Raw genomic sequence first — 18,251 nt, 5'->3', positions numbered from 1 at the left:
AGCCGCAGCAGCTTTAGAAGTAGCCGCAGCAGCTTTAGAAGTAGCCGCAGCAGCAGCCACTACCATTCATCATGCCAAGAATGATGATCAAAGGACATTAGCACTCCCTTTAGAATAATCCACTGATTCCCAGCTTTAGAAACTGACCCACTATTCCAGGAATAAATTATAGTACACATATTTTGTTCTAAAAGGTCTCTGGGGTAGGGGATTATGCAACTCTATTTAGCAATCAATGTTGGTATTTTCTATATTAAAAATACCAATTATTTATAACCCTGAATTAGCTGTTCAAATACCATTTATCCTGTCTATAGGAATTAAGATAACTGAAGTAAAAGTGTGTAATAAAAGTGCCAAAAGTGGACCCTGAATTCTAACTCAAGAACTCAGATCCTCTATGACTTAAAAAGGAAAGTTATTAAACTTAAGAAAGATTGAAAATAATAATAGTTAAAGTAATAGTGAACATTTTCCAAGGATTTATTGTGCACCAGGCTCTTTGCGTGCATTCATTACTTCATCTAACTCCCATGATAAGCCATCAGGGTCAACACTATTTTTATCCCCACATTTTATGAGTAAACATAATGAGTAACGTATATGCCTAATGTCACAAATAATGATGATAGTAATAGTAATAATAAATTACACATGTACTTTATTTTCATACATATTACTTTACTTATTCCTTAAAACAATCCCCCAAAATTAAAAACTGCTAACTTCACCCAGCAATTACTTTTTCAAAAGTGAAACTAGTGACAAAATTAACTACTGGCTAACAAGAATTATTGGCCAGTCTTTTAGTTTTTTCTGAAATTAATCATTAAAGTAGCAAAATGTACCAGTTTATTTACATGCCCTACACATCAACAAGAATACCAATCAACATACACATGTTTCGCCACTGACTCTAAACCAGAATTTCTTGAGTCAGAGACATTAATCTGGAAGACAAAGAGGGGACCAACTATACAAGGCCTTAATTATTTTGTTCATTAATTCATTTAATAAATTTTATCTTATACAGTAGCTATTTTGTTAGAACATTGATGAACTGCCATAGGAACTTAACTCTTGTTTATGTCAACAGCCTATGGTAAAACTGGTTTCATTATACATCCTCTCCCCACAGTTCCAAGGACCTATAGACGTATTAAGTGAGGACTTGACTGTTCCCATAATTTAACAGGCACTGGGACTTTGACAGTGAACAAGAGATTAAAATAGTCTCTGCCTTCATGGAGCTTAATGGGGGGAAGAGTGTGCGGAGGATTAAAAAATAAGTTACACATATAGTAAGCCAGGTTTTTATATCTATGGAGGAAAAAAGCAAACTAGTAAGGAGGTGCAAACAGAGGACTTTTTAATTTTTAAAAAGATGAACAGGAAAAGCCTCATTGAAAAGATGACATCTGGGCAAAGATTTGAAGGAAGTGAAGGAGCTAGCTATGCAATTATTTTGAGGAAGAATGCTCTAGGCAAGGAAAAGCAAGGACGAAAACTTGAGGTACAAGCTTAGCATGTCTGAGGAACAGCAGGAAGGCCAATGTGACTGGAGGAAATGAACAAGAGCAAGAATAAAAGGACATGAAGTTAGAGAAATAACAGGGACCAGACCACGAGGGACCTTTTAAGCCACTCTAAGGACTCTGGCTTTTAATTTGAGTGAACATGAGTTACTGGAGATGGATTTGACTAGAACAGAGGACTTCATTTTTAAAGGATCACTCTATTGAGAATCTATGAGGAGGGCATGGGCAGAAACAGGGAGCCCAGACAGGAGGCTATTGTTGCAATAATCCATGTAAAAGATGTTAGCTTGGATCAAAAATGGAAGAGTAGGAAAGAAATAGTCTAGAGATATTCTGAAGGTAAAGCCAACAGGATTTGTATAGATTGAAGTCAAGGATGACTCCAAGGTTTTTGGTCTGATAGGAATGGAAAGATAGGTTGCCATTTATTGGGATAAAGAGACAGAGGGAGAAATAAGTTTGGGATTAGCTTTCAATAGTTTAAGAGATGCCTATTAGGTATTCAAGAGGAGACGAGACGCCAATTAGGTAGTTGGATATTCAAATCTCATTCAGCAGCTACAGATGTAAATTTTGTAATCACCAATGTTAATAGATAGCATTGATGGTCATAAGATGGAGACAGAAAATGAAATAGCTCAAAGACTGGTCAGGGACCACAAAGAGGCCAAGGAAATATAAAAGAAAATAAAGGAGATTAAAAAGACAGGCCAGTGAGGTAGGAGAGAATTGGTGGCGGTGGTGGGGGGTGTTCTTTCTTTCTTTCTTTTCTTTCTTCCTTTCAGTGAGAGAGAATTTAGCAGGCTTGTATGCTGAGGACAACGATGCAAACAAAGAAAACTAGTATTGATGGTACAAGAAGGACAAACAACGGCTGGAGCAAAATCCTTAATTATAAGACAGAGTACACAAGCAGAGGTGTTGACTTTGAATAGCTTTGACTTTGGAAAGCATGTTAATATCCTACATATGTAAAAAAATAAAATGAGAGGAGGAGAAACACCTAAAACTGAACTTAATTGTACTTCAAAAGTACTGTAACCATACTCAAGGAGAAGACAGGAAGAAGGACAGACAGGGGCAGAGGGACAAAGACTAATCTGAGTAACTCATGAACACATTTGACTATATATCTTAGGGTTGGGCAGGGTGGAACGTGTGTGCACGTGGCGGGGGTGGTTAGTGGAGAAGTCAGGCAACATCCTGACTGCGTATGTACACGAATGTTCTTCTCAATATTTACCAGGGGGAAAAAAGTGAAAGCAGTTAATAGTCCATAATGGAGTAATCCCTTTAATTATGATACATTGTGCTATATGCACATCAAATAATGTCTTTTATTTTTTTTCAGATTTTATTGGGGAAGGGGAACAGGACTTTATTGGGGAACAGTGTGTACTTCCAGGACTTTTTTCCAAGTCAAGTTGTTGTCCTTTCAGTCTTAGCTGTGGAGGGCGCAGCCCAGCTCCAGGTCCAGTTGCTGTTGCTAGTTGCAGGGGTCGTAGCCCATCATCCCTTGTGGGAGTCGAATTGGCAACCTTGTGGTTGAGAGCCCGTGCTCCAACCAACTGAGCCATCCGGGAGGCAGCTCAGCTCAAGGTGCCGTGTTCAATCTTAGTTGCAGGGGGCAGAGCCCACCATCCCTTGCGGGACTCGAGGAATTGAACCGGCAACCTTGTGATTGAGAGCCCACTGGCCCACGTGGGAATCGAACCAGCAGCCCTCGGAGTTAGGAGCATGGAGCTCTAACCGCCTGAGCCACCAGGCCGGCCCCAAATAATGTATTTTTGCCAACCATATAAATCAATGTTTATATTATAATGTCTGGTGAAAATTCAAGGTTCAAAATTATATGCAGTGATGTCAATTATGTAAAAATGTATTATAAAATCTCAGCTATCAAGAGTACCTATAGTTGGTGAGATTTTAGATTTATTTCTTAATCTTTATACATTTCTGTATGTTTAAGTGTATAAGGAGCACATATCACTTTTATAAATACAGAAGTTCAACAGAAACCCAAAAAAGACAGGTCTGGCAAGAGTAAAAGTGAAAGATGGAAAGATTGAAACATATGTCATTCACAAGAAATGCTATCTTCAAATTATTTCATACCAAAGTGATAACATCTGCAAAGAGTGTGGGCCTTTAAAGTCAGACAAACAGGACTGAATTCTAGTTTAGCCACTTATGTGACACTGCTGTGCCTCAATTTGCTCATCTGTAAAATGGGGAAAATAATACCACCGTCAAAAGATTTTAGTAAGGATTAAAGATAATATACAAGTATAAAGCACCTGGTACAAAACAGATATTAAGAGTTCTCTTTCTCCTTCCTTCTATTTAAATTATGAACATACTGATTATAGTTTTAACTGGAGCAATATCAAAAGTTTATGCTTTTCCAAACAAGATTTTAAAATGGCTAAGCTATGGAGCTAATCTTGAAAACATTAATTAATGTGGCTGATCTATTAAAATATTTTAAATAGAAAGCTGAAGATATATTGGTAACTGTCATAGCCACGGCTATCAAAAAGCTGGTTTCTTATATTGAGTGGCAGTGTATACATCAAATTATTTATCTTCTATTATTCATATGTTAGACTTTATATGTATTTCAGTTTGCACAAATGTTTCCCAAATCATTTATTAATATAATATGCTTCTTCCAAAAACAGAAACAGGTGAACGGTTCTCCAGCCACATTTGTCAAAATTTAATTGATGTAGAAAAAGCAGACTTTCATTAAGTGTATACTAGGCAAACAAAGGGAAGAATACTCACAGAAGAGCATTAAGGCATGGAAGAGCTATGTGTCTACCTATGTTTTTTCTAAGTGTTGCTGCAGGCTCTTTGGACTAAATTGCCATTTGGAGTCCCCAGATAACTGTATTAGCCTTCTAAATATTATAATTGAGAAGGGGTATAATCCTGGGCCTGCTCCTAAAGAGAACAAATTGTTAACTGAAATAAACCATTTCAGCTTTCTAAAGAATCATTTAAAGCTCTAAAAAGTTACACAAACATTTTAAATCTAAACTTTAAAAAAAAAAATGGTAGAAATCTAGGTCCATGAATTAAACTCTGAATAATTATTTACTTGGTAGAGATGGGGGGATGGGGAGAAAATGGAAGCATGAAATCTATATAAAACCAAAGCAGATTTGTTAACATATTCAAAACAAGGATAAAAGAGAAAGCCGATTTACCTGAATATGTCAGTTATAACAACTACACAGAAGTAATAATAGTACATAACAAAGATAAAAATGGCACAACTCTTACTGATACTTTTATTTTTAAAATTCAGAACACACTGTTTCATTACTATGTACATTATGGTATGCAAACAGGTTTATTTTAAAATAAATATGTCCTTTATTCTAACATTAGTATCATATAAAATAAATTTTAATGTGAATGTATATATTTTTATAGGTTAATCTCATATTTTTAACAATGTAACAATTTTAAAACATACTTAAAATATGAAAACAGGCTTCCATTTTATCCAAAATCTTCTTTAATTACACATAATACACGAAAATAAATTTACTAGTTTTGTCAGTATTAACAACAAAAATAGCTAACTAGGGCCGGCCTGGTGGCTCAGGCAGTTGGAGCTCTGTGCTCCTAACTCTGAAGGCTGCCGGTTCGATTCCCACATGGGCCAGTGGGCTCTCAACCACAAGGTTGCCAGTTCAATTCCTCGAGTTCCGCAAGGGATGGTGGGCTCTGCCCCCTGCAACTAAGATTGAACACGGCACCTTAAGCTGAGCTGCCGCTGAGCTCCCGGATGGCTCAGTTGGTTGGAGCTCATCCTCTCAACCACAAGGTTGCTGGTTCGACTCCCGCAGGGGATGGTGGGCTGTGCCCCCTGCAACTAGCAACAGCGACTGGACCTGGAGCTGGGCTGCGCCCTCCACAACTAAGACTGAAAGGACAACAACTTGAAGCTGAACAGCACCCTCCACATCTAAGATTGAAAGGACAACAACTTGACTTGGAAAAAAGTCCTGGAAGTGCACACTGTTCCCCAATAAAGTCCTGTTCCCCTTCCCCAATAAAATCTTAAAAAAAAAAAAAAAACAGCTAACTAGAGGAATAAAATTTCCAGACAAATGGAAAGAATTGGTTTAATTTGTATTATACGTTTTACAATCAATACATAATTATTAGAGTATAAATTATGTGCAAAGCACTGTGCTAAGTAAACATTTAGGGCAAAACAAAGCAAGCTAAGTCCATATAATCAAGATTTGTAATTTGATTAAGGGAACATAGCATAAATGCATGAGCAGTCAAGAATCCCAGCTCTCCAAGAAGAAAAATACCACCTACTACTTAACCTCTCTGTGCCTCAATTTCATCACCTGTAAAACGGGGATAATGATATAGTACCTGCCTCACGAGACTGAGTATTAACTGAGTAAAAACATGTAAAATGCTAGGAAAACTCAGTGAGTGTTAAATATTATTAAGACATGGGTGAAAATAGGAATACGAATAATACAGAGACATTAATTAACCAGTAATCAAAATTTTCTAAAAAGTTTTTGTCCTGATAAAACACTAAGTATGCATATGCAGATCATAAACAAGAAAGGTATAAATTTCGTGTTTTCCTGAAAATAAGACCTAGCCGGACAATCAGCTCTAATGCGTCTTTCGAGCAAAAATTAATATAAGACCCGGTCTTATATTACATAAGATCTGGTCTTATATTATAATAATATAAGACCGGGTCTTATATTAAATTTTGCTCCAAAAGACCCATTAGAAGTGATTCTCTGGCTAGGTCTTATTTTCGAGGAAATATGGTTTTATATGTAATATTACTATAAATTTTAGTCATGATTTATTTGAACTTCCATTAGATTCATTTTATAGCATATCATAAAAACAAAGAGCATACAGTTGTTTTATTTTTCTAAAGCAACCTGAAATTTGTGAAATGAACCATCTCCAGGTTAAATATAATACTTGAATGTAGAATCATAGACTCCTAGAGCTATAAAGAAACTTAGAACATAGTTTATAAAAACCCTTTTCCAACCTTCTTTCACACTTACTACTTTGCATTCATATAGTGAACCCCTGGGACATTCTTTTCAAACCTCTCCAGCAAATGTGCATTTCCTGAATTACTTACCTTGTCCTGAAATTATTTATGTTTCCTGTCACTGTACAAGTTAAGAGGTTCACATCAATGCCTAATGTTTTTCTAAATTTAAGAAGAGGTTATGCTACTAGATAGCATTTTCTCAAATAGTTGTAATTAGAAATAATTATTCCTATTCTATATTTCATGCTATAGCATGAAGAACTAGATTTTACAGAGAATTTAACAATGCATTTTAAATTGTTTAATGAAAAAATTTAAAGTAGGCACTCAATCAGAAGTTCCTGGATGGGCTTTAAGGGGTGCAAGATATTTAATCATATTTATCATATCAAAGGGGTTTGGGGACTTCAAAAAGGCTAAGAACTATTGTCCTAAAGAAACATGATTGATTTTAACCATCTGGAAAACAAATTACTTCAATACCGTAATTTGATTTTTAATAGTTATTTAGTTAAATTAACTTGTTATTAATAAACAAACACCTCTTAGGGTGGTTGCCCAGCTACCAGTGGTTCCATCTTCAGAGAAAGTCTATAAACATAGGGGAAAGGTATAAATCTAACACATTTTAATATACTTCCTTGGTTACAGATGATTGATCTAGAGGTTGTCAAGGCATCTAGGCTGCTTAATCAGATTCATTCCTTCAAAATCTGAAATTAAAGCACTACCTTTGGATCAAGCTGACAAGTAACAAAGGAGTGTAATTGAGAGACAAACACAGATCCAACATTTTAGAACTTTAAAGTACCATAAGGATTCTTCCTGGGGCTGGCCAGGTGGCTCAGGTGGTTGGAGCGCCATGCTCCTAAGGCCGAGGTTGCCGGTTCGATTCCCACATGGGCCAATGAGCTGCGCCCTCCACAGCTAAGATTGTGAACAACAGCTTTCCCTGGAGCTGGGCTGCCGTGAGCTGCCGTGAGCTGCCGTGAGCTGCCATGAGCGGCCAGCAGCCAGCGTGGCAGCCAGTGAGAGCTGCAGAGAGCTGACATGAGCTGCTGTGAGGGGCCTACCTATGACCGGTGATGGTCTGCCTCAGCCAGAGGGCGGGCAAGCCCAGCTCATAACACCAGCATGGGCCAGGGAGCTGTGTCCAACACAACTCGACTGAGAAACAATGGCTTGAACCAGATTGTGGGAAGTGGCAGAAGGGAAAAAAAGTCTTCCACCATCATGTTCCATTCTCCTCAGTTGGGCCCTACTCACATACCTTCAAATGAATTAGTAATTAAAAGCGCTAGCTAATATCTCAAGACTGCGTGCTCCCACAAGGATTAAATTATCATTGCATATGAAGAGATATTACACAAACCCAATGTCTTTGTGTAAGTAAATTTAACAACTTCTGCTTGATTTTATTCAAAACAGTGTTTCTAGAAGAGAAACGCACCCTAACACCACGTTAAAGTCATACAAGAGAGGATGTTCTTGGCGAGACTTCCCAAAATCTGAAGGACTGCCAAGTCCTTTGGCTAGGAACATTAAGTTATTAATCTGCAACTAATTACATCCTTTCACAGTCCGTGAGCTTCATCATGCAGTCAGAAAAATCCCTCCACTCAAAACTAAGAGGTGAGGCTTTTCTAAAATTCAAATTCCTCATTTTTGAGGGATATAAATGATAAACGTCTAAGTATTGCTTTGTCTTGTGCACCTGAAACTAATACAATTAAAAAAAAAATGAGAGGAAAAAAAAAAATTCCTCATTGTCTCCCTTACCCTACACCATTTATTTTGCCCAAGTTGTACCTCCTTTAATTTGCCCCCCATCTGAAAACTAGCTGCTTTCTTGCCCTATTCTATGCCTCATTATCTTCAGGCTCAAAAAGTGAATGTTATTTTCAAAATTTTTTATATAAGTAAAGTCAAGAAATATAATTTATGTTACAATCTAATACACACACACATACACACACACATTCGACAAAAATGTCATGAAGTAATAGTTTAATACAGTCTGATATTTTCTATTTTATTTCATTCTTTTACAACGGTAATCACAACCTACTACACTAATTTCACAAGGCAAGCTATGATCCACAGTTTAATAAACAATATATAAAAAGTACAACACAACATTTATTCCAGGAATGAAGGTCCATTAACATTCAAAAACCAACTAATGTAATTCACCATATTAAAAGTAAAATCACAGGATGATCTCAATAGAGGCATAAAAAAGCATTTGACTAAAGTCAGCGACATACATGGAAAAATAATTCTCAACAGAAGAGAAATTCCCCCAAACTACAAAGGACATCTATGAAAATCCTACAGCTAAAATATACTTAATAATGAAAGACTGAAATGCTATTTCCCTAAGACAAGGACAAAGCAAGGATATCTGCTCTTACTTACCACTTCTATCCAACGATGTATTGGAGGTTCTACCCAATGCAATAAGTCAAGAAAAATAAACAAAAGGGATCCAGTTTACAAAAGAAATAAAGCTATCTTGTTTCCCCAGAAAACATGATTATGGAGGGAACCCTACCGAATCTTTAAAAAAAAAAAAAAAAAAAAAAAATCTACCAGAACTAATAAATGAGTTTAGCAGGTTACAGGATATAAGACCAACATAAAAAATAAAATCAATTGACACAGGAACCAAATAAAAGACCTTCCTTCCAACAGCAAACCTGGAATAATTTGAGCAATAAAATAAAATATTGGATTATAACCCAAGTATAAAAGAAATATACAGGAGTCTACACAGATATAAACACATGATTGAATAAATAAATAACTGGGAGAGAACATATAAACCTCACATACAGAAAAGTTCCAAATTACTTATTCTAGCCTCAGGGAATAATTCCTGACACCTTTTGTGGGGCTGCACACAGTACTTCCTTCCAAAGCATACAGTAGGAAAGTGGGGTAAAGAATAATTTTATAGTGGAGAACCTGACAGACACTACATCAGCCAGATGATCCAACAAAGGTCAACATTAACAATGGTGAGATACGTTGATACAATGTACCCTTAATATGATGTAACACAAATGGCACTTGACCTCTGTGGTCTTCTCACCAAAAACTCAAAAGCCCATTCTAATCATGAAAAAAAATTAGACAAATCCTGACTGAGAGACATTTAACAAAATATCTGACCAATAGTACTCAAACCTCTCAAAGTCATCAAAAACAAGGAAAGTCTGAGAAACTGCCACAGCCAAGGAAGAGCCTAAAAAACCCCGATGAATAAATATAATTTGATATTCGTAATGGGATCCCGAAACAAAGAAAGGACCTTAGGTAAAAAATTAAGGAAAAATGAACAAAGTATGGGCTATAGTTGATAATAATTTATAAATATTGGTTCACAATTGTGACAAATGTACCATATTAATAATGTTAATAATAGGGGAGACAGGATGTAGGGTATATGAAAACTCTCTGTACTATCTTTACAACTTTTCTATAAATCTTATTTTAAAAAATCATTGAGCTGCATCAGGAAGGTTTATCCATTTTATTATATATAAATTTCAATCAACAGAAAATGCAATAAAAATATCAATTGTGTTTCTACACTTCTAGCAACAAACAATTATAAACGGAAATTTAAAAGTAACTTTTATATTAGCATGAAATTTTTAGGGATAAATCTCACTAAAGGTGTGCAAGACCTATATACTGAAAATTACAAAACGTTGCTGAAATTAAAGAAGACATAAATAAGTGGAGAAACAAAACATATAGGTAGATCAGTTTTTTACCCAATGTCCTTTTTGTTAAGATGTCAAATTACCCCAAGTAGATTTATATATACATCCCAAGTAAACACCCAGAAGGCTTTGGGTAGAAAAGGCAAGCTAATTCTAAAACGTATTTGAAAACGCAAAAGACTTACAATATCAAAATAACTTTAAAAAAGAGAAACAGAGTTGGAGGCCTTGTATCACCAATTTTAAGACTTATCAAAAAGCTATAGTAATAAAGATAGTCTGATATTGGTGTAAAGACAGACAAAGGAACAAAATACAGAGCCCTGAAATAGACCCAAATTTATAGTCAGTTGATTCTCACTCAACAAAGGTGCAAAAGCAATTTAATGAGTAAAAGATAATATTTCAATAAATTGTGTTGGAACAATTGTATAGCTATGTGCAAAAAAAAAATAAAGTAAACCTTAACACTTACTTCACACTATAAACAAAAAATTAACTCTAAATGGATCACAGACTGAACTCTAAAAACTGAAATTATAAAATTTCTGTAAGAAAATATTGGAGAAAATCTTGGGGATCGTCAGCTTGGCAAAGATATCTTTAATGCAATTAAAAAAATGCACAAATCATAAAAGAAAAAACTCAACAAATTACACTTTATCAAAATTAAAAATTGTGCCCATCAAAAGACTGTTACTAAAGGACAAGCCATAGACTGGGAGAAAATATTTATAAAACATGTTTGAAAAAGAACTTGTATCAACACGATATAAAGAACACTTACAACTCAAAAATAAGACAATCCATTAATAAAATAGGCAGAAGATTTCAACAGAACTTCAAACCAAAAAAAACATATAGATGGTAGATAAGCACATGAAAGAAACATGTACGCCATCACTAGTCAATAAGGAACTGCAGATTAAAAACCACCATAAGATACCTCTACTTACCCACTAAAATGGGTAAAATTAAAAAGACTGACCATACTGAGTATTGGTGAAGTTATGAAGCAACTGGAAGTCTCTTACACTGGCTGGTGAGAATATAAAATGTACACTTTGCAGCCACTTTTAAGACTCTGGAAAGCTCTTCAGCAGTTTCTTAAAAAGTTATATATGTACCCACATATAAACCCAATCATTTTACTAGATATTTACCCAAGAGAAATGAAAAGCTATGTCTTCACAAAGACTCATACATGAATGCTCATAACAGCTTTGTCTGTACTAACCAAACAACCCAAATGACCATCAACAAGTGAATCGATCAACACGTTGTGGCATATCCACAATAGAATACACTTGACAATAACAGAGAATGCATAAAACCAAAATAGATTAATTGTAAAATAATTATGCTGAGGGAAAGAGCCAGAAAAAAAAAAGTATGCTTTTTCATTTATATAAAATTCTAGAAAAATGCAAACTAATCTAAGTGGAATAAAGAAGATCGCATAATAATAAAGGACAAGGCAAGAGGGGAGGAGGGAGAGAATTACAAAGGGGCGTGAGAAAACTTCTGAGGGCATACGTCAAAATGTCATCAAATTGTATACCTTTAACATGTGTAGCCGATTACCTACAAATCAATCATATTTCAATAAAGCTATCTATATCCCATGTATATATAATTGGTTATACAAGATGGGCTGATTTTCTTTACTTGCATATTACAAAAATAATTAAGCCAAACAAACTCTGTATATTGGAAATGTTCTCCCCAAAAGGGTAATTTGTCATGAGCACACTTTGATATATACAAACATACACACACTCACCTATATAAACATGTAGGTGTATGTATACCTCAATAAAAAAGAATGGCCTAGGGAGCATTTGAGATCTTACTCCCCAGTATATGTCGTCAGTTTGGCTCAAATAATCTCCTATTAAAAAGGAAAAACAGAAAGAAAAAGAATAGGAATAGACTAGTTAACTCAATAAAATACAAAGGAATAAGAATTTTTAAGGTATTTGAACCATGGCTTTGTGAAAACTACACCACTGCATTTGTCATATAAAGATATTAGAAACCGCTTTATTAAGCCAAGTAAAAAAATCTGAGTAGAGCCACAGGCAGCCCTCATACTAGCAAAGAATATCAAAAAATTTCAGAATTTTAGCACCTGAAAAGTTCCTCTAACCCAAAGTCCTCCTTTTATGGTAGAGAAGGTGAAGCCCAGAGGGGTTAAGTCAACTGCTCAAGGTCACTCTAAGGCAGAGCCAAAACTGTAAGTACATTTGTACAATTTTAACTTAAAAGGTATTTTAGGATCAAGTGCCATTGTATTATCATATTGATCAATGTTCAATTCAACAATATTTACTGAACATTTAGTAAGCATTATAGGAGTCTATGGCAATTCTCATCCTCAAGGAGCTCTCAAGGTCAATTTGTGAGGCTTATTAAATATTTAAGGCATAAATGTTGTTATTATTTTAATGAAACCTACAGTGTTACTGGAACAAGGATCAAGAAAGGTACGAGCATAATCTTTTGTTTTTGAGCATTCTCAATTTACAGTTTGTTTGACTTGGTTATTTTTGTAATAAGCACGTAAAGAAAAATCAACCATTCTTGTCTAACCAGTTTTTCTACAAAAACATTTAAAGAATGAAAGAGGTTGCAAATTGGCAGCCTGTGAGCTACATTTTACCCACATATGTTTTGTCCGGCCTGCAATGTTTTAAAAAAAACCTGATGTTGCTAACATTTAAAATGGGTGGACCTTACACTGAAATCTGGGTTTCTGAATTTTGTTGAAATATTGGAAGATGTGACACAACTATGCATACATCCTTCATGGCAAAAACTTGAGAACCGATTAGGCTCTTGGGTAACTTAATAAATAAGACATAATTACTGCTTTCAAAGACCTCAGTTTATCATTAGAGACAAGCACATAACCAAACCATAACAGTACATTAAGGTCTTACCATGTGCCAGGCACTGTGAGACAATAAAAATGAGAGTAGGATAAAATGGAGGCACAAGGGAAGAGGTGATCAATCGGTTAAAAAGAATACTGCTTCAGGAAGGCTTCATGGAAGAGGCAGCACTTCAGATGTTTTTAAGAGTGTTTTTGCCTGGTAAATAAGGCACAGGAGGACATGTCAAGCATAGCAGAAGCATGTTCAAGGTTACATGATCACAAAGAGTAGGCAAAGATGAAGTATAAGGCATCAGGTAGCTTGGAAAATGATAAGCTTTGAAAGATGGTATGAAGCCAGATCATGAAGGACTCGTTATCCCATGTCAAGAAATGTGGGTTTCATCCTACACGTTAGCATCATTCCCACAGCGCTACTAAAAAGACTGCTCATGATTCAACGCATATGGGAGAAGAAATAAAAACGGAAAAGACATGACAGCTGACCCCCTTAATTACTGACTCAACTAGAGAAGCTCTACTTTTGTCTATTTTATGCAATGAAGTACTATTTTAATATTTCTTTGGACAAAAAAAATTCTAGTTATAAACAAACTTTTTTTAAAAAACTTAAATATGAGCCATTAAAAGATTTTTTTACCAAGAAATTAAATGATAAGATTATCATTTTGGAAAGATCTCTCTGGTAACAGTGCCAAGGATGGAAAACAGTATGAGACCAGACGGAAATGAGAATTAATTGCAACAACTGACACAAGAAATTATGAGTTAAATCTGGGTAGTGACAACAGAGATATTTAAATCTTATTGATACCTACTTTGTGCCAAGCAGTCTGCTATGTGCTAGGTTCAGGAGGAAAAAAGGAATTCAAAAGTTATTTAAATAAAAGGGAATCATAATTGATTAAAATGAGAAAGAAAAAGAAATTAAGTTTGGTAGGTGACTTGAATAAAGGCATGGATAGCTGTGGTTTCAACTTAGAATAAAATCCAACACCTCATCTTCCACAGGCTAAGCACAACCCAGGTCAAAAAAAGACATAAGGAGTACAATCTAGAAAAAGCAAAGGGTTATAGCTATGACTACACTTCAGGTGCAAAGGTCCCAGAGGATTTGCTAAAGGTATATACAAAATCAGAACCATCCTCGAATGCCATTATAAACAAAAGACCTTACCTATCCATATCCTAGAGAGAATCTCAATGGTTTCATGAATGGTCTACCTAAGGTTAAAGCTTGGCATCTTTCCCTCAGCAATTTTGATAGAGATCCAGATACCCAAATGGCAGTATGGCACCAAGGCAGACAAGAACACCGACAAACAGTACCTACTTACATCATCATACCTATACAATTGCTAGCTGATATATGGCCAACCTGTGTTTCAATTGTCCCGTTAGTCCTAGGGTAAGTATGTAATGCGGTGCACAATTACATTCATGGTCAGTCTTCAATGAATGATTTCTTACTAGACTTTTAGCATAGGTTCAAAGTATTTATGTGGATATACTTTCCAAGCATTATAAGTATTCACTAATACGTGTTTCTAGGTTTTTTATCGAGTTCTAAGTTGAAAGAAATTCAGTGCCATTTCCACAAAAATCTGGTTTTACAATGTAAGTGCTTTTCCTGATAATGAATTTTAAAAAGGGGCAGAGGAGAGGAGAAGAATGGGGTGGGAAGCCCTACATTTTTAAAAAATGAATCCTATTTTCACTGCTGTTCATGATAGTCATTTCAATCTCCTTGGTAAAGATTATAATTAACATTAAGTACACAAAATAAACTCTGAAGTCCTTCAGTGAGAGAACTGATCAAAATACCCTCTTTATCAAGAGCCTTCAAACCTCATTAATCATAGACTATGAAGTTTTACCCATTAAAGAGTAGATCAAATGCTAATTACTATTTCTAAATAGCTGACTCGAAGTTATAAAACTCTCTTTCGACAACATCAGGAAGAGCTGGTTTTAAGCAGAAGTGCACTGCCAAACCTCATATATTAGAAAAGACATTCGAAGAGAGGAATTGCTTGAGCCTGTAGCCATACAGTGAAAAAACAAAAATGAAATCGGTATCTGACTAAAACGGTATGAATTAGAAATTATTCTCTAAGTATCTTTTTGTGGGGCATAAAAGTGCTTGCATTTATAGGAAGAAAACAAAACGATGGGGAATAGAAGTATTACCTGAGGGCAGGACATTTCAGACAAAAGGTCCCTATTCCTGATGAAAGCAAGTAGTCAGTTGCCAGGGTTTCTTAGACTCCTCTGGTACTCATTTGGGTGATTATGAAATTCACAGCACACCAATCTCCACCACAGCCAGCAGGGATCGCTGCAGGGAATGGGTACACGGGGGACACAGAAGGGAGCAAGTTTAAGGGAAGGAAGAGGAGAGGAATGATATGATAAAAATATTTAGCTATGAGTCACTTTTTAAAAATACAGTTGTATTTCACACTGGATGAACTAAAGGCAGACTACTCAAATTCTAAGATAAATTAACGGTCTATGATTTCTTCATTCTCTCTACCACTGGAATTACTACTAATCTACTAAATTAATATGTATTTAAAATTTTTTATATTAAAATGCTACTTAACAAAAGTGATAGCTATACTGTACAAAGTTATACAAAAACTGAACTGTATAATTCAACATTAAATGAAGCCAATTAGGACAAGCACTCTAAAAGTTAAACAATCTACAAATACAAATTGTCAATTTAATGCCAAAAGTCCCAGTTACAACTATTATCCTCTTTTCATTTCACAGAGAATACCAGAGTAAAGTTACCAATGAAAAGCAACCTACAAACCAAAGAGTGATCCAGTAATAAGCTATATCTGTATTCTCAAAAGTAAACTGGAGAACTACTGTATTTATCAGGAAAAGGGTTTTTAATCTAAATTTTTGGATATGAGTCAACTTTTTAAACCAGCCAAAAATGAATTCAGGACCATCGTATTCTGTGAAGGCTAATGTAGTATACATTTATTTCTCCAGTCAGCTAAAAGTGTTTCTGAACAACTACTACCGTGATTCCCCGAAAATAAGACCTAGCTGGACCATCAGCTCTAATGCATCTTTTGGAGCAAAATTAATATAAGACCCGGTCTTATTTTTAAAATAATATAAGGCTGGGTCTTATCTTATAACATAATACAATATAATATAATATAATGTAACGTAATATAATACCCAGACTTCTGTTAAAATAAGACCGGGTCTTATATAATATATAACATATAACATATAATATATAATATAATACCAGGTCTTATATTAATTTTTGCTCCAAAAGATGCATTAAAGCTGATGGTCCGGAGAGGTCTTATATCCGGGGAAGCACGGGCTGTACCAGAATACTGCGGCAGCTGCTCAAGTACAATGGCAAACGAGACAAGCACAGAGCCTACCAGGGGGCTTCTGCCCTTAAAGAGATGACACTACAGAACTAACAAACATGAAACTTTTCTTTAATAAAACAAACAATGTATTTTAAGACCTTAAGGAGTTCAAAACGAAGATGACCCGTGAAGACTAGCCTAGTTAAAGTTGCCTATGGGAGATGTACAAGTAAAATGAAGCGTCAGAGGATGCCCTGTCATGAAGGTATGCAGACAATCTGGCTGCAGGAAATAAAACAAAAGGTGGGGAAAAGAAGGGGTGGGAGAAATCTAATATTGAAAAACAGTAAAAAAGAAAATTGCAGCCAAATTTGGAGGATCTAAATTACCCTAAACTTCTCTAAATACTTGCATTAAATATTCCCTTGCTGTGCATGCTATCGTGAGAGAAAACAGATTTAAAGCTATCCACTTTATATGACTAAGCTGTTGTTTATGTGCTTTTTAATTCAATATTTCTTTGTAAGTTTCTCTGAGACTTAGACTACCTCTGTCTCCTGTCTCTACTGCTGTTAAAGTTGCATATAGTACTTTGTGCTTCTCTCATAAAACATATTCTAACTTGAATGCTACTTACATCTACCATATTGTTTCCAGAAGACATCCCTAGCTCTTAATTTTACTCATATATCTTATGGAACTTTCTTTAAGTATTGGTAGAAAAAAGTAAACAAATGACTTGTCAATGAGAATAATCATACTTAAAATAGTCCTTAAAGATAAGATAAATATCATTTATTATAGATGCCTCTTTTTATAGTACATTTCATTTACATATAAAGCATCACAGCAGAAGAAAAATTTGGAACAGAAACTCAATTTAATTAATATCTAAAAACATAGTTTTACCAAGTTTTAAAATCTCTGAATTTTCTAGTATTATTAAGTTTATCCCTAAATATTAATTCCTAACAATAAAACTACAAAAGGTAGCAGCGGCAAAAAGAAGCCAGAGATCCCTTTTTTAATAGTATTTTGGGGTAGAAAAAGAGTATCTATACTGTCGTGCGGGGGACCCTGCTCGCCGCGCCATTTGTCATGCGGGACGGCCTGCGGGGTCTCCGCTCCCACCCCCCACACAAGAACGCAGGATATGGTGAGGCCAAAAAGGAACACCCACGGAGCCACAGGCAGGGGAGTCATACCACTATATTCTCTCTGGCGGCACTATACTCTCACTGGAGGCTGGATCCACACTGTCCGCAAACCGCCATCCACACTTGCCAGCCCAGCCACCATCTTCTTGCTAGCCCCCATTCTTCCTCTCCTCCTCCTAGCCACAGCAGTTATATTGTGGCCAATGGCTCAATGGCTACAGCTGACGGCCAACTAGCCACAGCTGATGGCCATGCAATCACAGTTGGCCATTTACTACCTGAGCCAGCACCTGTCTATGTGAGGCCGAGAGCCTGGAAACTACTCTCTGGGGCTCCGCCCCCACATATACATATAGCTAAAATTAAGTCTTAAAAGATAGACTAACGTAATAGTGATTCAAAATTTATACACAACAATCATTTAGTCTAGGAGAAGTCTCAAAATAAGTCAGTGAATTATAAGACAGACCAATAGCAAGTCTAATGCTGCATATTTCACTCATGGAAA

At 35.7% G+C, this 18,251-nt stretch overlaps 1 protein-coding gene across 2 annotated transcripts in view; it reads right to left on the bottom strand.

The window, feature by feature from the left end:
- Window positions 1-18,251, bottom strand: part of BLTP3B (bridge-like lipid transfer protein family member 3B) — a 77,138-nt gene that overhangs the window by 51,007 nt on the left and 7,880 nt on the right. The window contains exon 2 of one of the 2 annotated variants that reach the window (XM_019732112.3): window positions 15,424-15,571. The exons of the other annotated variant lie outside the window; for it this stretch is intronic. The gene's annotated coding sequence lies outside the window, so the exon portion shown is untranslated. The remainder of the gene's footprint in view (window positions 1-15,423; window positions 15,572-18,251) is intronic. 2 annotated transcript variants of the gene reach the window in all.

This window comes from Rhinolophus sinicus, chromosome 1 (assembly GCF_057876585.1).
Source record: "Rhinolophus sinicus isolate RSI-liver-muscle chromosome 1, RSI-T2T, whole genome shotgun sequence".
Lineage (NCBI taxonomy): Eukaryota > Metazoa > Chordata > Mammalia > Chiroptera > Rhinolophidae > Rhinolophus > Rhinolophus sinicus.
The sequence above is the reverse complement of the archived record's forward strand: the minus strand, read 5'-3'. Positions and strand labels throughout refer to the sequence as shown.